General features: G+C 43.8%; 10 non-coding genes across 10 annotated transcripts; all 10 read right to left on the bottom strand.

Moving 5' to 3' along the window:
• Nucleotides 1-393: 393 nt before the first annotated feature.
• Nucleotides 394-475, bottom strand: trnas-aga (transfer RNA serine (anticodon AGA)). Its single transcript has one exon. It is a non-coding gene; the product is annotated as a tRNA-Ser (tRNA).
• A 1,906-nt stretch (nucleotides 476-2,381) lies between these two features.
• Nucleotides 2,382-2,463, bottom strand: trnas-aga (transfer RNA serine (anticodon AGA)). Its single transcript has one exon. It is a non-coding gene; the product is annotated as a tRNA-Ser (tRNA).
• A 1,909-nt stretch (nucleotides 2,464-4,372) lies between these two features.
• trnas-aga (transfer RNA serine (anticodon AGA)) lies at nucleotides 4,373-4,454 on the bottom strand. The gene has a single exon. It is a non-coding gene; the product is annotated as a tRNA-Ser (tRNA).
• A 1,911-nt stretch (nucleotides 4,455-6,365) lies between these two features.
• On the bottom strand, nucleotides 6,366-6,448 carry trnas-aga (transfer RNA serine (anticodon AGA)). Its single transcript has one exon. It is a non-coding gene; the product is annotated as a tRNA-Ser (tRNA).
• A 1,885-nt stretch (nucleotides 6,449-8,333) lies between these two features.
• trnas-aga (transfer RNA serine (anticodon AGA)) lies at nucleotides 8,334-8,415 on the bottom strand. The gene has a single exon. It is a non-coding gene; the product is annotated as a tRNA-Ser (tRNA).
• Nucleotides 8,416-10,320: 1,905 nt separating this feature from the next.
• Nucleotides 10,321-10,402, bottom strand: trnas-aga (transfer RNA serine (anticodon AGA)). The gene has a single exon. It is a non-coding gene; the product is annotated as a tRNA-Ser (tRNA).
• Nucleotides 10,403-12,277: 1,875 nt separating this feature from the next.
• On the bottom strand, nucleotides 12,278-12,359 carry trnas-aga (transfer RNA serine (anticodon AGA)). The gene has a single exon. It is a non-coding gene; the product is annotated as a tRNA-Ser (tRNA).
• A 1,908-nt stretch (nucleotides 12,360-14,267) lies between these two features.
• On the bottom strand, nucleotides 14,268-14,349 carry trnas-aga (transfer RNA serine (anticodon AGA)). Its single transcript has one exon. It is a non-coding gene; the product is annotated as a tRNA-Ser (tRNA).
• A 1,910-nt stretch (nucleotides 14,350-16,259) lies between these two features.
• On the bottom strand, nucleotides 16,260-16,341 carry trnas-aga (transfer RNA serine (anticodon AGA)). The gene has a single exon. It is a non-coding gene; the product is annotated as a tRNA-Ser (tRNA).
• Nucleotides 16,342-18,216: 1,875 nt separating this feature from the next.
• On the bottom strand, nucleotides 18,217-18,298 carry trnaf-aaa (transfer RNA phenylalanine (anticodon AAA)). Its single transcript has one exon. It is a non-coding gene; the product is annotated as a tRNA-Phe (tRNA).
• Nucleotides 18,299-19,771: the final 1,473 nt, after the last annotated feature.

Below are 19,771 nucleotides of genomic sequence, written 5' to 3'. Positions count from 1 at the left end.
CACTAGCTTTTCTGCATTCACCATAGCCATTCCCTGGACAAAATCGAAAATTGGAATAGTTGCTCGCATGATTCAGGCTTTTACTTCTCCCCTCCCTAGTCAATAACGCTTGCCCATGGCCTAACTCTTCATCAGCAAGCTGAATGTGCATCTCCGTTCACTAATTAATGGCATATGTTCCATTGTATAATTCTTATCCAGAAAGCGTTGTGAACTTTTCCAATCACTGAATAATAACACATGTTGAACTGTGTCCCGACTTTTCAAATAGAGCGCACTCTGTTGGGAAAAACAACTCGTCTTTTTGCAAAGTGTGGGATACCATTTCGCATCAGACACCATTCGTTCCAAAGAACGTGGTGAAACTTGAACCTGAATGAGAAAAAGAACATACGTAGTCGGCAGGGTTCGAACCTATGCGGGGAGCCCCCAATGGATTTCTAGTCCATCGCCTTAACCACTCGGCCACGACTACACGAGAGCAGATGCTGTTCGGTGATTTGACGCGGAAGGCATTTTTTTATTCGGTAGTAGCAGGCAGACACACATAATACAATTCTCAACATTATTGAGTTCGCAATAAATATTCTTTCATTCAGAACCTGACGAAATCCAAACCCGAGATGAGCCAATAGCTTTGTTATGGTTGCTAAAGAAAGTTTTGATAGCACCGCTTTGTTGAATTAGGAAATGCCATTTGATTTGATTTAAAATCGCAATTTGCTGTTGGACTCTGTGCATTTTCTTTCATTATTTGTTGACAGGGCGATAATGCACCGACAGAAATCAAAATACAAACTGGAGTTAGTGCTGGATTCTGAAAATGCAGGTCTTATCCTCAGGGTCCAGAAACATATGTGTTCAAGCAAATCCATTAAAGTTCAACACACAAAAACAGAAACTTCAGGGAAAACTCAGCCGGTCTGGCATCATCAGTGGAGAGAGAAACGGAGTTAACGTTTCCACTCCGCATCAACTAAAGAGAGGATTTTACATTTATTATCAAATATCAGTTCGATACTCCCCTCGCTTCAGATCAAAAATGCCCAAATGTCACAAAAATATTCTGAACATTCTTCTAAATCCACGAACCAGTTCACATTCAGATGCAGAAATACTCCCTCCCACCTCCCTCGCTGCTGCCTGCCGATGGAAATGACCCGCCAGCAATCCAATGGCTTTCTCACCATATTCACAGCCAATCCGTTGCGGGCCTCCATTGCTGAACCGCCCTCCCTTTCGATAGAAGATCAAACTTCACCGGCAACTCCTTCCTCCTCACTACATGTCCCTCTTCCGTGTACATCAGATATATTCCATCGCCCGCCAACATCTCCCCGATCAACGCTGCCCTCCCTCCCGCGCCTCGCTACCTACCTTTGCCTTGAATGAAATTACCTCCCCTCACTCCCGCCTTCCATACCTTGCAAACCACGGACGGCGAGACGTTCCCATTTTGGTTCATTTCCACATACTCCTCAATCACTTTCCCCATCTTAATGCAAAAAATCGGGTCTGCCATCAAACCCACAATGGCAAGTCATTGTGAACAATAAAGAAGAAGCCTGAGTTCAATGGAAGGTAGGTGGAGTTTGAAACTATGGTTATTTGAATTGCACCCACGGACGTCTTTCGAGTCACAAAGCAACGTTCGCGACTTGAGAGTCCTCATTTGATCGCCCTAAGGTTAAATTGGCAATGCTCGGTAACAGAACCCGGATCCAGTGCTTGGGAGACAGCCAATATTCCTGACTGACGGGTGAGTGAGGATTATTTCTCTCCATGCTGGTCTTGACTTGTTCCCTCTTAATTTCTAGTATTTATTCAACCATCTACAATATATTTGCGATATACACTATCCAAAAAGCATTCACATTGTCTTAGTTTTGAGATAGCCATGATTTGGAGATGCCGGTGTTGGACTGTGGTGAGCACAGTACGATGTCTTACAACACCAGGTTAACGTCCAACAGGTATGTTTCGAAACACTAGCTTTTCTGCATTCACCATAGCCAATCCCTGGACAAAATCGAAAATTGGAATTGTTGCTCGCATGATTCAGGCATTTTACTTCTCCCCTCCCTGGTCAACAACGCTTGCCTATGGCCTAAGTCTTCATCAGAAAGCTGAATGTACATCTCCGTTCACTAATTAATAGCATATGTTCCATTGTAAAATTCTTATCCTGATAGCGCTGTGTACTTTTCCAATCACTGAATAATAACACATGTTGAACTATGTCCCGACTTTTCAAATAGAGCGCACTCTGTTGGGAAAAAACAACTCGTCTTTCTGCAAAGTGTGGGATACCATTTCGCATCAGACACCATTCGTTCCAAAGAACATGGTGAAACTTGAACATGAATGAGAAAAAGAACATACGTAGTCGGCAGGGTTCGAACCTCCGCGGGGACACCCCAATGGTATTCTAGTCCGTCGCCTTAACCACTCGGCCACGACTACACGAGCTCAAAGGCTGCTTCGGTGTCATTTGACGCGGAAGGTATTTTTTTATTCGGGAGGAGGAGGCAGAAACACATCATTCAATTCTGAACATTATTGAGTTCACAATAAATATTCTTTCATTCAGAACCTGACGGAATCCAAACCCGAGATGAGCCAATAGCTTTGTTAAGGTTGCTATAGGAAAGCTTTGATAGCACCACTTTGTTGAATTAGGAAATGTCATTTGATTTGATTTAAATTCGCAATTTGCTGTTGGACTCGGTGCATTTTCTTTCTGTATTTTTTGACAGGGCGATAATGCACCGAAAGAAATCACAATACAAACTGGAGTTAGTGCTGGATTCTGAAAATGCAGGAATTATCCTCAGGGTCCAGAAACATATGGGTTAAAGCAAATCCATTAAATTTCAACACACAACAAACAGAAACTTCAGGGAAAACTCAGCCGGTCTGGCATCATCAGTGGACAGAGAAACGGAGTTAACGTTTCCACTTCGCATCAACTAAAGAGAGGATTTTACATTTATCATCAAATATCAGTTCGATACTCCCCTCGCTTCAGATCCAAAATGCCCAAATGTCACAAAAATATTCTGAACATTCTTCTAAATCCACGAACCAGTTCACATTCAGATGCAGAAATACTCCCTCCCACCTCCCTCGCTGCTGCCTGCCGATGGAAATGACCCGTCAGCAATCCAATGGCTTGCTCACCATACTCATAGCCAATCCCTTGCGGGCCTCCATTGCTGAACCGCCCTCCCTTTCGATAGAAGATCAAACTTCACCTGCAACTCCTTCCTCCTCACTACATGTCCCGCTTCCGTGTGCATCAGATATATTCCACGCCCGCCAACATCTCCCCGATCAACGCTGCCCTCCATCCCGCGCCTCGCTACCTACCTTTGTCTTGAATGAAATGACCTCCCCTCACTCCCGCCTTCCATACCTTCCAAACCACGGACGGCGAGACGTTCCCATTTTGGTTCATTTCCAAATACTCCTCAATCACTTTCCCCATCTTAATGCAAAAAATCGGGTCTGCCATCAAACCCACAATGGCAAGTCATTGTGAACAATAAAGAAGAAGCCTGAGTTCAATGGAAGGTAGGTGGAGTTTGAAACTATGGTTATTTGAATTGCAGCCACGGACGTCTTTCGAGTCACAAAGCAACGTTCGCGACTTGAGAGTCCTCATTTGATCGCCCTAAGGTTAAATTGGCAATGCTCGGTAACAGAACCCGGATCCAGTGCTTGGGAGACAGCCAATATTCCTGACTGAAGGGTGAGTGAGGATTATTTCTCTCCATGCTGGTCTTGACTTGTTCCCTCCTAATTTCTAGTATTTATTCAACCACCTACAATATATTTGCGATATACACTATCCAAAAAGCATTCGCATTGTCTTAGTTTGGAGATCGCCATGATTTGGAGATGCCGGTGTTGGACTGTGGTGAGCACAGTAAGATGTCTTACAACGCCAGGTTAACGTCCAACAGGTTTGTTTCGAAACAGTAGCCTTTCTACATTCACCATAGCCAATCCCTGGACAAAATTGAAAATTGGAATTGTTGATCGCATGATTCAGGCATTTTACTTCTCCCCTCCCTGGTCAATAACGCTTGCCCATGGCCTAAGTCTTCATCAGCAAGCTGAATGTACATCTCCGTTCACTAATTAATAGCATATGTTCCATTGTCAAATTCTTATCCAGAAAGCGCTGTGTACTTTTCCAATCACTGAATAATAACACATGTTGAACTGTGTCCCGACTTTTCAAATACAGCGCACTCTGTTGGGAAAAACAACTCGTCTTTTTGCAAAGTGTGGGATACCATTTCGCATCAGATACCATTCGTTGCAAAGAACGTGGTGAAACTTGAACCTGAATGAGAAAATGAACATACGTAGTCGGCAGGGTTCGAACCTCCGCGGGGACACCCCAATGGAATTCTAGTCCATCGCCTTAACCACTCGGCCACGACGACACGAGCTCAAAGGCTGCTTCGGTGTCATTTGACGCGGAAGGTATTTTTTTATTCGGGAGGAGTAGGCAGAAACACATCATTCAATTCTGAACATTATTGAGTTCACAATAAATATTCTTTCATTCAGAACCTGACGGAATCCAAACCCGAGATGAGCCAATAGCTTTGTTAAGGTTGCTATAGGAAAGCTTTGATAGCACCACTTTGTTGAATTAGGAAATGTCATTTGATTTGATTTAAATTCGCAATTTGCTGTTGGACTCGGTGCATTTTCTTTCTGTATTTTTTGACAGGGCGATAATGCACCGACAGAAATGACAATACAAACTGGAGTTAGTGCTGGATTCTGAAAATGCAGGAATTATCCTCAGGGTCCAGAAACATATGGGTTAAAGCAAATCCATTAAATTTCAACACACAAAAACAGAAACTTCAGGGAAAACTCAGCCGGTCTGGCATCATCAGTGGAGAGAGAAACGGAGTTAACGTTTCCACTCCGCATCAACTAAAGAGAGGATTTTACATTTATTATCAGATATAAGTTCGATACTCCCCTCGCTTCAGATCCAAAGTGCCCAAATGTCACAAAAATGTTCTGCACATTCTTCTAAATCCACGAACCAGTTCACATTCAGATGCAGAAATACTCCCTCCCACCTCCCTCGATGCTGCCTGCCGATGGAAATGACCCTCCAGCAATCCAATGGCTTTCTCACCATATTCATAGCCAATCCCTTGCGGGCCTCCATTGCTGAACCGCCCTCTCTTCCGATAGAAGATCAAACTTCACCGGCATCTCCTTCCTCCTCACTACATGTCCCTCTTCCGTGTGCATCAGATATATTCCATCGCCCGCCAACATCTCCCCGATCAACGCTGCCCTCCCTCCCGCGCCTCGCTACCTACCTTTGTCTTGAATGAAATGACCTCCCCCCCTCACTACCGCCTTCCATACCTTCCAAACCACGGACGGCGAGACGTTCCCATTTTGGTTCATTTCCACATACTCCTCAATCACTTTCACCATCTTAATGCAAAAAATCGGGTCTGCCATCAAACCCACAATGGCAAGTCATTGTTAACAATAAAGAAGAAGCCTGAGTTCAATGGAAGGTAGGTGGAGTTTGAAACTATGGTTATTTGAATTGCACCCACGGACGTCTTTAGAGTCACAAAGCAAAGTTCGCGACTTGAGAGTTCTCATTTGATCGCCCTAAGGTTAAATTGGCAATGCTCGGTAACAGAACCCGGATCCAGTGCTTGGGAGACAGCCAATATTCCTGACTGACGGGTGAGTGAGGATTATTTCTCTCCATGCTGGTCTTGACTTGTTCCCTCTTAATTTCTAGTATTTATTCAAGCACCTACAATATATTTGCGATATACACTATCCAAAAAGCATTCACATTGTCTTAGTTTGGAGATAGCCATGATTTAGAGTTGCCGGTGTTGGACTGTGGTGAGCACAGTAAGATGTCTTACAACACCAGGTTAACGTCCAACAGGTTTGTTTCGAAACGCTAGCTTTTCTACATTCACGATAGCCAATCCCTGGACAAAATTGAAAATTGGAATTGTTGCTCGCATGATTCAGGCTTTTACTTCTCCCCTCCCTCGTCAATAACGCTTGCCCATGGCGTAACTCTTCTTCAGCAAGCTGTCTGTACATCTCCGTTCACTAATTAATGGCATATGTTCCATTGTATAATTCTTATCCAGAAAGCGTTGTGAACTTTTCCAATCACTGAATCATAACACATGTCGAACTGTGTCCCGACTTTTCAAATAGAGCGCTCTCTGTTGGGAAAAACAACTGGTCTTTTTGCAAAGTGTGGGATACCATTTCGCATCAGACACCATTCGTTCCAAAGAACGTGGTGAAACTTGGACCTGAATGAGAAAAAGAACATACGTAGTTGGCAGGGTTCGAACCTGGGGGGGTGAAACCCCAATGGATTTCTAGTCCATCGCCTTAACCACTCGGCCACGACTACACTAGCGCCAAAGCTGTTTCGGTGATTTGACACGGAAGGTATTTTTTAATTCGGTAGTAGCAGGCAGACACACATTCTACAATTCTGAATATTATTGAGTTCATAATAAATATTCTTTCATTCAGAACCTGACGAAATCCAAACCCGAGATGAGTCAACAGCTTTGTTAAGGTTGCTATAGGAAAGTTTTGATAGCACCGCTTTGTTGAATTAGGAAATGCCATTTGATTTGATTTAAATTCGCAATTTGCTGTTGGGCTCTGTGCATTTTCTTTCTGTATTTGTTGACAGGGCGATAATGCACCGACAGAAATCAAAATACAAACTGGAGTTAGTGCTGGATTCTGAAAATGCAGGAATTATCCTCAGGGTCCAGAAACATATGGGTTAAAGCAAATCCATTAAATTTCAACACACAAAAACAGAAACTTCAGGGAAAACTCAGCCGGTCTGGCATAATCAGTGGAGAGAGAAACGGAGTTAACGTTTCCACTCCGCATCAACTAAAGGGAGGATTTTACATTTATTATCAGATATAAGTTCGATACTCCCCTCGCTTCAGATCCAAAGTGCCCAAATGTCACAAAAATATTCTGCACATTCTTCTAAATCCCCGAACCAGTTCACATTCAGATGCATTAATACTCCCTCCCACTTCCCTCGCTGCTGCCTGCCGATGGAAATGACCCGTCAGCAATCCAATGGCTTGCTCACCATACGCATAGCCAATTCCTTGCGGGCCTCCATTGCTGAACCGCCCTCCCTTTCGATAGAAGATCAAACTTCACCTGCAACTCCTTCCTCCTCACTACATGTCCCGCTTCCGTGTGCATCAGATATATTCCATCGCCCGCCAACATTTCCCCGATCCACGCTGCCCTTCCTAACGCGCCTCGCTAACCACCTTTGTCTTGAATGATATGACCTCCCCCACCCTCACTACCGCCTTCCATACTTTCCAAACCACGGACGGCGAGACGTTCCCATTTTGGTTCATTTCCACATACTCCTCAATCACTTTCCCCATCTTAATGCAAAAAATCGGGTCTGCCATCAAACCCACAATGGCAAGTCATTGTGAACAATAAAGAAGAAGCCTGAGTTCAATGGAAGGTAGGTGGAGTTTGAAACTATGGTTATTTGAATTGCAGCCACGGACGTCTTTCGAGTCACAAAGCAACGTTCGCGACTTGAGAGTCCTCATTTGATCGCCCTAAGGTTAAATTGGCAATGCTCGGTAACAGAACCTGGATCCAGTGCTTGGGAGACAGCCAATATTCCTGACTGACGGGTGAGTGAGGATTATTTCTCTCCATGCTGGTCTTGAATTGTTCCCACTTAATTTCTAGTATTTATTCAACCATCTACAATATATTTGCGATATACACTATCCAAAAAGCATTCACATTGTCTTAGTTTGGAGATAGCCATGATTTGGAGATGCCGGTGTTGGACTGTGGTGAGCACAGTAAGATGTCTTACAACACCAGGTTAACGTCCAACAGGTATGTTTCGAAACACTAGCTTTTCTGCATTCACCATAGCCAAAAGTGAAAATTGGAATTGTTGCTCGCATGATCCAGGCATTTTACTTCTCCCCTCCCTGGTCAATAACGCTTGCCCATGGCCTAAGTCTTCATCAGCAAGCTGAATGTACATCTCCGTTCACTCATTAATAGCATATGTTCCATTGTAAAATTCTTATCCAGAAAGCGCTGTATACTTTTCCAATCACTGAATAATAACACATATTGAACTGTGTCCCGACTTTTCAAATAGAAAAACAACTCGTCTTTTTGCAAAGTGTGGGATACCATTTCGCATCAGACACCATTCGTTCCAAAGAACGTGGTGAAACTTGAACCTGAATGAGAAAAAGAACATACGTAGCCGGCAGGGATCGAACCTACGCGGGGAAACCTCAATGGATATCTAGTCAATCGCCTTTACCACTCGGCCACGACTACATGACCGGAAAAGCTGCTTCGGTGTTTTGACGCGGAAGGTATTTTTTTATTCGGTAGGAGCATGCAGACACACATAATACAATTCTGAACATTATTGTGTTATAATAAGTATTCTTTCATTCAGAACCTGACGAAATCCAAACGCGAAATGAGCCAATAGCTTTGTTAAGGTTGCTATAGGAAAGTTTTGATAGCACCACTTTGTTGAATTAGGAAATGCCATTTGATTTGATTGAAATTCGCAATTTGCAGTTGGACTCTGTGCATTTTCTTTCTGTATTTGATGACAGGGCGATAATGCACCGGCAGAAATCACAATACAACTGGAGTTACTGCTGGATTCTGAAAATGCAGGAATTATCCTCAGGGCCCAGAAACATATGAGTTAAAGCAAACCCATTAAATTTCAACACACAAAAACAGAAACTTCAGGGAAAACTCAGCCGGTCTGGCATCATCAGTGGAGAGAGAAACGGAGTTAACGTTTCCACTCCGCATCAACTAAAGAGAGGATTTTACATTCATTATCAAATATCAGTTCGATACTCCCCTCGCTTCAGATCCAAAATGCCCAAATGTCACAAAAATATTCTGAACATTCTTCTAAATCCACGAACCAGTTCACATTCAGATGCAGAAATACTCCCTCCCACCTCCCTCGCTGCTGCCTGCCGATGGAAATGACCCGCCAGCAATCCAATGGCTTTCTCACCATATTCACAGCCAATCCCTTGCGGGCCTCCATTGCTGAACCGCCCTCCCTTTCGATAGAAGATCAAACTTCACCGGCAACTCCTTCCTCCTCACTACATGTCCCTCTTCCGTGTGCATCAGATATATTCCATCGCCCGCCAACATCTCCCCGATCAACGCTGCCCTCCCTCCCGCGCCTCGCTACCTACCTTTGCCTTGAATGAAATTACCTCCCCTCACTCCCGCCTTCCATACCTTGCAAACCACGGACGGCGAGACGTTCCCATTTTGGTTCATTTCCACATACTCCTCAATCACTTTCCCCATCTTAATGCAAAAAAATCGGGTCTGCCATCAAACCCACAATGGCAAGTCATTGTGAACAATAAAGAAGAAGCCTGAGTTCAATGGAAGGTAGGTGGAGTTTGAAACTATGGTTATTTGAATTGCACCCACGGACGTCTTTAGAGTCACAAAGCAACGTTCGCGACTTGAGAGTCCTCATTTGATCGCCCTCAGGTTAAATTGGCAATGCTCGGTAACAGAACCTGGATCCAGTGCTTGGGAGACAGCCAATATTCCTGACTGACGGGTGAGTGAGGATTATTTCTCTCCATGCTGGTCTTGAATTGTTCCCTCTTAATTTCTAGTATTTATTCAACAATCTACAATATATTTGCGATATACACTATCCAAAAAGCATTCACATTGTCTTAGTTTTGAGATAGCCATGATTTGGAGATGCCGGTGTTGGACTGTGGTGAGCACAGTAAGATGTCTTACAACACCAGGTTAATGTCCAACAGGTTTGTTTCGAAACACTGGCTTTTCTGCATTCACCATAGCCAATCCCTGGACAAAATTGAAAATTGGAATTGTTGCTCGCATGATTCAGGCTTTTACTTCTCCCCTCCCTGGTCAATAACGCTTGCCCATGGGCGAAGTCTTCATCAGCAAGCTGAATGTACATCTCTGTTCACTCATTAATAGCATATGTTCCATTGTAAAATTCTTATCCAGAAAGCGCTGTGTACTTTTCCAATCACTGAATAATAACACATGTTGAACTGTGTCCCGACTTTTCAAATAGAGCGCACTCTGTTGGGAAAAACAACTCGTCTTTTTGCAAAGTGTGGGATACCATTTCGCATTAGACACCATTCGTTCCAAAGAACGTGGTGAAACTTGAACCTGAATGAGAAAAAGGGCATACGTAATAGGTAGGGTTCGAACCTCCGCGGGGAGACCCCAATGGATTTCTAGTCCATCGCCTTAACCACTCGGCCACGACTACACGAGCGCAAAAGCTGCTTCGGTGATTTGACGCGGAAGGTATTTTTTTATTCGGGAGGAGCAGGCAGACACACATAATACAATTTTGAACATTATTGTGTTCATAATAAGTATTCTTTCATTCAGAACCTGACGAAATCCAAACCCGAGATGAGCCAATAGCTTTGTTAAGATTGCTATAAGATTGTTTTGATAGCACCGCTTTGTTGAATTAGGAAATTCCATTTGATTTGATTTAAATTCGCAATTTGCTGTTGGACTCTGTGCATCTTCTTTCTGGATTTGTTGACAGGGCGATAATGCACCGACAGAAATCACAATACAAACTGGAGTTAGTGCTGGATTCTGAAAATGCAGGAATTATCCTCAGGGTCCAGAAACATCTGGGTTAAAGCAAATCCATTACATTTCAACTCACAAAAACAGAAACTTCAGGGGAAACTCAGCCGGTCTGGCATCATCAGTGGAGAGAGAAACGGAGTTAACGTTTCCACTCCGCATCAACTAAAGGGAGGATTTTACATTTATTATCAAATATAAGTTCGATACTCCCCGCGCTTCAGATCCAAAATGCCCAAATGTCACAAAAATATTATCAACATTCTTCTAAATCCACGAACCAGTTCACATTCAGATGCAGAAAAACTCCCTTCCAACTCCATCGCTGCTTCCTGCCGATGGAAATGACCAGCCAGCCATCCAATGGCTTGTTCACCATACTCATAGCCAATCCCTTGCGGGCCTCCATTGCTGAACCGCCCTCCCTTTCGATAGAAGATCAAACTTCACCTGCAACTCCTTCCTCCTCACTAAATGTGCCGCTTCCGTGTGCATCAGATATATTCCATCGCCCGCCAACATCTCCCTGATCCACGCTGCCATTCCTAACGCGCCTCGCTCACCATCTTTGTCTTGAATGAAATGACCTCCCCCCTCACTACCGCCTTCCATACCTTCCAAACCACGGACGGCGAGACGTTCCCATTTTGGTTCATTTCCACATACTCCTCAATCACTTTCTCCTCTTAATGCAAAAAATTGGGTCTGCCATCAAACCCACAATGGCAAGTAATTGTTAACAATAAAGAAGAAACCTGAGTTCAATGGAAGGTAGATGGAGTTTGAAACTATGGTTATTTGCATTGCACCCGCGGACGTTCGCGACTTGAGAGTCCTCATTTGATCGCCACAAGGTTAAATTGGCAATGCTCGGTAATCGAACCCGGATCTGGTGCTTGGGAGACAGCCAACATTCCTGACTGACGGGTGAGTGAGGATTATTTCTCACCATGCTTGTCCCCTCTTAGTTTCTAGTATTTATTCAACCATCTACAATCAATTTGCGATATACACTATCCAAAAAGCATTCACATTGTCTTAGTTTGGAGATAGCCATGATTTAGAGATGCCGGTGTTGGACTGTGGTGAGCACAGTACGATGTCTGACAACACCATGTCAACGTCCAACAGGTTTGTTTCGAAACACTAGCTTTTCTGCATTCACCATCGCCAATCCCTGGACAAAATCGAAAATTGGAATTGTTGCTCGCATGATTCAGGCTTTTACTTCTCCCCTCCCCAGTCAATAACGCTTGCCCACGGCCTAACTCTTCATCAGCAAGCTGTCTGTACATCTCCGTTCACTAATTAATGGCATATGTTCCATTGTATAATTTTTATCCAGAAAGCGTTGTGAACTTTTCCAATCACTGAATAATAACACATGTCGAACTGTGTCCCGACTTTTCAAATAGAGCGCACTCTGTTGGGAAAAACAACTGGTCTTTTTGCAAAGTGTGGGATACCATTTCGCATCAGACACCATTCGTTCCAAAGAACGTGGTGAAACTTGAACCTGAATGCGAAAAAGAACATACGTAGTCGGCAGGGTTCGAACCTGCGCGGGGACACCCCAATGGATTTCTAGTCCATCGCCTTAACCACTCGGCCACGACTACACGAGCGCAAAAGCTGCTTCGGTGTCATTTGACGCGGAAGGTATTTTTTTATTCGGTAGGAGGAGGCAGAAACACATCATACAATTCTGAACATTATTGAGTTCACAATAAATATTCTTTCATTCAGAACCTGACGAAATCCAAACCCGAGATGAGCCAATAGCTTTGTTAAGGTTGCTATAGGAAAGCTTTGATGGAACCGCTTTGTTGAATTAGGAAATGTCATTTGATTTGATTTACATTCGCAATTTGCTGTTGGACTCTGTGCATTTTCTTTCTGTATTTGTTGACAGGGCGACAATGCACCGACAGAAATCACAATACAAACTGGAGTTAGTGCTGGATTCTGAAAATGCAGGAATTATCCTCAGGGTCCAGAAACATATGGGTTAAAGCAAATCCATTAAGTTTCAACACACAAAAACAGAAACTTCAGGGAAAACTCAGCCGGTCTGGCATCCTCAGTGGAGAGAGAAACGGAGTTCACGTTTCCACTCCGCATCAACTAAAGAGAGGATTTTACATGTATTATCAAATATCAGTTCGATACTCCCCGCGCTTCAGATCCAAAATGCCCAAATGACACAACAATATTCTGAACATTCTTCTGAATCCACGAACCAGTTCACATTCAGATGCAGAAATTCTCCCTCCCACCTCCCTCGCTGCTGCCTGCCGATGGAAATGACCAGCCAGCAATCCAATGGCTTTCTCACCATATTCATATCCAATCCCTTGTGGGCCTCCATTGCTGAACCGCCCTCCCTTTCGATAGAAGACCAAACTTCACCGGCAACTCCTTCCCCCTCACTACATGTCCCGCTTCCGTGTGCATCAGACATATTCCATCGCCCGCCAACATTTCCCCGATCCACGCTGCCCTTCCTAACGCGCCTCGCTAACCACCTTTGTCTTGAATGATATGACCTCCCCCCTCACTACCGCCTTCCATACCTTCCAAACCACGGACGGCGAGACGTTCCCATTTTGGTTCATTTCCACATACTCCTCAATCACTTTCTCCTCTTAATGCAAAAAATCGGGTCTGCCATCAAACCCACAATGGCAAGTAATTGTTAACAATAAAGAAGAATCCTGAGTGCAATGGAAGGTAGATGGAGTTTGAAACTATGGTTATTTGAATTGCACCCGCGGACGTCTTTACAGTCACAAAGCAAGTTCGCGACTTGAGAGTCCTCATTTGATCGCCCTAAGGTTAAATTGGCAATGCTCGGCAACAGAACCCGGATCCAGTGTTTGGGAGACAGCCAATATTCCTGACTGACGGGTGAGTGAGGATTATTTCTCTCCATGCTGGTCTTGAATTGTTCCCACTTAATTTCTAGTATTTATTCAACCATCTACAATATATTCGCGATATACACTATCCAAAAAGCATTCACATTGTCTTAGTTTGGAGATAGCCATGATTTGGAGATGCCGGTGTTGGACTGTGGTGAGCACAGTACGATGTCTTACAACACCAGGTTAACGTCCAACAGGTTTGTTTCGAAACGCTAGCTTTTCTACATTCACCATAGCCAATCCCTGGACAAAATTGAAAATTGGAATTGTTGCTCGCATGATTCAGGCATTTTACTTCTCCCCTCCCTGGTCAATAACGCTTGCCCATGGCCTAACTCTTCATCAGCAAGCTGTCTTTACATCTCCGTTCACTAATTAATAGCATATGTTCCATTGTCAAATTCTTATCCATAAAGCGCTGTGTACTTTTCCAATCACTGAATAATAACACATGTTGAACTGTGTCCCGACTTTCAAATAGAGCGCACTCTGTTGGGAAAAACAACTCGTCTTTTTGCAAAGTGTGGGATACCATTTCGCATCAGACACCATTCGTTCCAAAGAACGTGGTGAAACTTGAACCTGAATGAGAAAAGGAATATACGTAATCGGCAGGGTTCGAACCTGCGCGGGGAGACCCCAATGGATTTCTACTCCATCGCCTTAACCACTCGGCCACGACTACATGAGCGCAAAAGCTGCTTCGGTGATTTGACGCGGAAGGTATTTTTTTATTCGGGAGGAGCAGGCAGACACACATAATACAATTCTGAACATTATTGTGTTCATAATAAGTATTCTTTCATTCAGAACCTGACGAAATCCAAACCCGAGATGAGCCAATAGCTTTGTTAAGGTTGCTATAGGAATGTTTTGATAGCACCGCTTTGTTGAATTAGGAAATGCCATTTGATTTGATTTAAATTCGCAATTTGCTGTTGGACTCTGTGCATTTTCTTTCTGTATTTGTTGACAGGGCGATAATGCACCGACAGAAATCACAATACAAACTGGAGTTAGTGCTGGATTCTGAAAATGCAGGAATTATCCTCAGGGTCCAGAAACATCTGGGTTAAAGCAAATCCATTACATTTCAACTCACAAAAACAGAAACTTCAGGGGAAAATCAGCCGGTCTGGCATCATCAGTGGAGAGAGAAACGGAGTTAACGTTTCCACTCCGCATCAACTAAAGGGAGGATTTTACATTTATTATCAAATATAAGTTCGATACTCCCCGCGCTTCAGATCCAAAATGCCCAAATGTCACAAAAATATTATCAACATTCTTCTAAATCCACGAACCAGTTCACATTCAGATGCAGAAATACTCCCTCCCACCTCCATCGCTGCTGCCTGCCGATGGAAATGACCAGCCAGCAATCCAATGGCTTGTTCACCATAGTCATAGCCAATCCCTTGCGGGCCTCCATTGCTGAACCGCCCTCCCTTTCGATAGAAGATCAAACTTCACCTGCAACTCCTTCCTCCTCACTACATGTCCCGCTTCCGTGTGCATCAGATATATTCCATCGCCCGCCAACATCTCCCTGATCCACGCTGCCATTCCTAACGCGCCTCGCTAACCACCTTTGTCTTGAATGAAATGACCTCCCCCCTCACTACCGCCTTCCATACCTTCCAAACCACGGACGGCGAGAGGTTCCCATTTTGGTTCATTTCCACATACTCCTCAATCACTTTCTCCTCTTAATGCAAAAAATTGGGTCTGCCATCAAACCCACAATGGCAAGGAATTGTTAACAATAAAGAAGAAACCTGAGTTCAATGAAAGGTAGATGGAGTTTGAAACTATGGTTATTTGAATTGCACCCACGGACGTCTTTCGAGTCACAAAGCAACGTTCGCGACTTGAGAGTCCTCATTTGATCGCCCTAAGGTTAAATTGGCAATGCTCGGTAACAGAACCCGGATCCAGTGCTTGGGAGACAGCCAATATTTCTGCCTGACGGGTGAGTGAGGATTATTTCTCTCCATGCTGGTCTTGACTTGTTCCCTCTTAATTTCTAGTATTTATTCAACCATCTACAATATATTTGCGATATACACTATCCAAAAAGCATTCACATTGTCTTAGTTTGGAGATAGCCATGATTTGGAGATGCCGGTGTTGGACTGTGGTGAGCACAGTAAGATGTCTTACAACACCAGGTTAATGTCCAACAGGTTTGTTTCGAAACACTGGCTTTTCTGCATTCACCATAGCCAATCCCTGGACAAAATTGAAAATTGGAATTGTTGCTCGCATGATTCAGGCATTTTACTTCTCCCCTCCCTGGTCAATAACGCTTGCCCATGGCCTAAGTCTTCATCAGCAAGCTGAATGGACATCTCCGTTCACTAATTAATAGCATATGTTCCATTGTAAAATTCTTATCCAGAAAGCACTGTGTACTTTTCCAATCAGTGAATATTCCAATCACATGTTGAACTGTGTCCCGACTTTTCAAATAGAGCGCACTCTGTTGGGAAAAACAACTCGTCTTTTTGCAAAGTGTGGGATACCATTTCGCATCAGACCCATTCGTTCCAAAGAACGTGGTGAAACTTGAACCTGAATGAGAAAAAGAACATACGTAATCGGCAGGGTTCGCACCTGCGCGGGGAGACCCCAATGGATTTCTACTCCATCGCCTTAACCACTCGGCCACGACTACATGAGCGCAAAAGCTGCTTCGGTGATTTGACGCGGAAGGTATTTTTTTATTCGGGAGGAGCAGGCAGACACACATAATACAATTCTGAACATTATTGTGTTCATAATAAGTATTCTTTCATTCAGAACCTGACGAAATCCAAACCCGAGATGAGCCAATAGCTTTGTTAAGGTTGCTATAGGAATGTTTTGATAGCACCGCTTTGTTGAATTAGGAAATGCCATTTGATTTGATTTAAATTCGCAATTTGCTGTTGGACTCTGTGCATTTTCTTTCTGTATTTGTTGACAGGGCGATAATGCACCGACAGAAATCACAATACAAACTGGAGTTAGTGCTGGATTCTGAAAATGCAGGAATTATCCTCAGGGTCCAGAAACATCTGGGTTAAAGCAAATCCATTACATTTCAACTCACAAAAACAGAAACTTCAGGGGAAAATCAGCCGGTCTGGCATCATCAGTGGAGAGAGAAACGGAGTTAACGTTTCCACTCCGCATCAACTAAAGGGAGGATTTTTCATTTATTATCAAATATAAGTTCGATACTCCCCGCGCTTTAAATCCAAAATGCCCAAATGTCACAAAAATATTATCAACATTCTTCTAAATCCACGAACCAGTTCACATTAAGATGCAGAAATACTCCCTCCCACCTCCATCGCTGCTGCCTGCCGATGGAAATGACCAGCCAGCAATCCAATGGCTTGTTCACCATAGTCATAGCCAATCCCTTGCGGGCCTCCATTGCTGAACCGCCCTCCCTTTCGATAGAAGATCAAACTTCACCTGCAACTCCTTCCTCCTCACTACATGTCCCGCTTCCGTGTCCATCAGATATATTCCATCGCCCGCCAACATCTCCCTGATCCACGCTGCCATTCCTAACGCGCCTCGCTAACCACCTTTGTCTTTAATGAAATGACCTCACCCCTCACTACCGCCTTCCATACCTTCCAAACCACGGACGGCGAGAGGTTCCCATTTTGGTTCATTTCCACATACTCCTCAATCACTTTCTCCTCTTAATGCAAAAAATTGGGTCTGCCATCAAACCCACAATGGCAAGTAATTGTTAACAATAAAGAAGAAGCCTGAGTTCAATGGAAGGTAGATGGAGTTTGAAACTATGGTTATTTGAATTGCACCCGCGGACGTTCGCGACTTGAGAGTCCTCATTTGATCGCCACAAGGTTAAATTGGCAATGCTCGGTAAGCGAACCCGGATCTGGTGCTTGGGAGACAGCCAACATTTCTGACTGACGGGTCAGTGAGGATTATTTCTCTCCATGCTTGTTCCCTCTTAGTTTCTAGTATTTATTCAACCATCTACAATCAATTTGCGATATACACTATCCAAAAATCATTCACATTGTCTTAGTTTGGAGATAGCCATGATTTAGAGATGCCGGTGTTGGACTGTGGTGAGCACAGTACGATGTCTTACAACACCATGTCAACGTCCAACAGGTTTGTTTCGAAACACTAGCTTTTCTGCATTCACCATCGCCAATCCCTGGACAAAATTGAAAATTGGAATTGTTGCTCGCATGATTCAGGCTTTTACTTCTCCCCTCCCTCGTCAATAACGCTTGCCCATGGCGTAACTCTTCTTCAGCAAGCTGTCTGTACATCTCCGTTCACTAATTAATGGCATATGTTCCATTGTATAATTCTTATCCAGAAAGCGTTGTGAACTTTTCCAATCACTGAATAATAACACATGTCGAACTGTGTCCCGACTTTTCAAATAGAGCGCACTCTGTTGGGAGAAACAACTGGTCTTTTTGCAAAGTGTGGGATACCATTTCGCATCAGACACCATTCGTTCCAAAGAACGTGGTGAAACTTGAACCTGAATGAGAAAAAGAACATACGTAGTCGGCAGGGTTCGAACCTGCGCGTGGAAACCACAATGGATTTTTAGTCCATCGCCTTAACCACTCGGCCACGACTACACGAGAGCAGATGCTATTCGGTAATTTGACGCGGAAGGTATTTTTTTATTCGGTAGTAGCAGGCAGACACACAAAATACAATTCTCAACATTATTGAGTTCGCAATAAATATTCTTTCATTCAGAACCTGACGAAATCCAAACCCGAGATGAGCCAATAGCTTTGTTAAGGTTGCTATAGGAAAGTTTTGATAGCACCGCTTTGTTGAATTAGGAAATGCCATTTGATTTGATTTAATATCGCAATTTGCTGTTGGACTCTGTGCATTTTCTTTCTGTATTTGTTGACAGGGCGATAATGCACCGACAGAAATCACAATACAAACTGGAGTTAGTGCTGGATTCTGAAAATGCAGGAATTATCCTCAGGGTCCAGAAACATCTGGGTTGAAGCAAATCCATTACATTTCAACTCACAAAAACAGAAACTTCAGGGGAAAATCAGCCGGTCTGGCATCATCAGTGGAGAGAGAAACGGAGTTAACGTTTCCACTTCGCATCAACAAAAGAGAGGATTTTACATTTATTCTCAAATATCAGTGCGATACTCCCCTCGCTTCAGATCCAAAATGCCCAAATGTCACAAAAATATTCTGAACATTCTTCTAAACCCACGAACCAGTTCACATTCAGATGCAGAAATACTCCCTCCCACCTCCCTCGCTGCTGCCTGCCGATGGAAATGACCCGCCAGCAATCCAATGGCTTTCTCGCCATATTCATAGCCAATTCCTTGCGGGCCTCCATTGCTGAACCGCCCTCTCTTCCGATGGAAGATTAAAGTTCACCGGCAACTCCTTCCTCCTCACTACATGACCCTCTTCCGTGTGCTTCAGATATATTCCATCGCCCGCCAACATCTCCCCGATCAACGCTGCCCTCCCTCCCGCGCCTCGCTACCTACCTTTGTCTTGAATGAAATGACCTCCCCCCCTCACTACCGCCTTCCATACCTTCCAAACCACGGACGGCGAGACGTTCCCATTTTGGTTCATTTCCACATACTCCTCAATCACTTTCCCCATCTTAATGCAAAAAATCGGGTCTGCCATCAAACCCACAATGGCAAGTCATTGTTAACAATAAAGAAGAAGCCTGAGTTCAATGGAAGGTAGGTGGAGTTTGAAACTATGGTTATTTGAATTGCACCCACGGACGTCTTTAGAGTCACAAAGCAACGTTCGCGACTTGAGAGTTCTCATTTGATCGCCATAAGGTTAAATTGGCAATGCTCGGTAACAGAACCCGGATCCAGTGCTTGGGAGACAGCCAATATTCCTGACTGACGGGTGAGTGAGGATTATTTCTCTCCATGCTGGTCTTGACTTGTTCCCTCTTAATTTCTAGTATTTATTCAACCATCTACAATATATTTGCGATATACACTATCCAAAAAGCATTCGCATTGTCTTAGTTTGGAGATAGCCATGATTTGGAGATGCCGGTGTTGGACTGTGGTGAGCACAGTAAGATG

The sequence above is a fragment of the Scyliorhinus torazame genome, chromosome 4, assembly GCF_047496885.1.
Source record: "Scyliorhinus torazame isolate Kashiwa2021f chromosome 4, sScyTor2.1, whole genome shotgun sequence".
NCBI lineage: Eukaryota > Metazoa > Chordata > Chondrichthyes > Carcharhiniformes > Scyliorhinidae > Scyliorhinus > Scyliorhinus torazame.
Note: the sequence above shows the minus strand (reverse complement) of the source record. Positions and strands in the feature narration are given on the sequence as shown.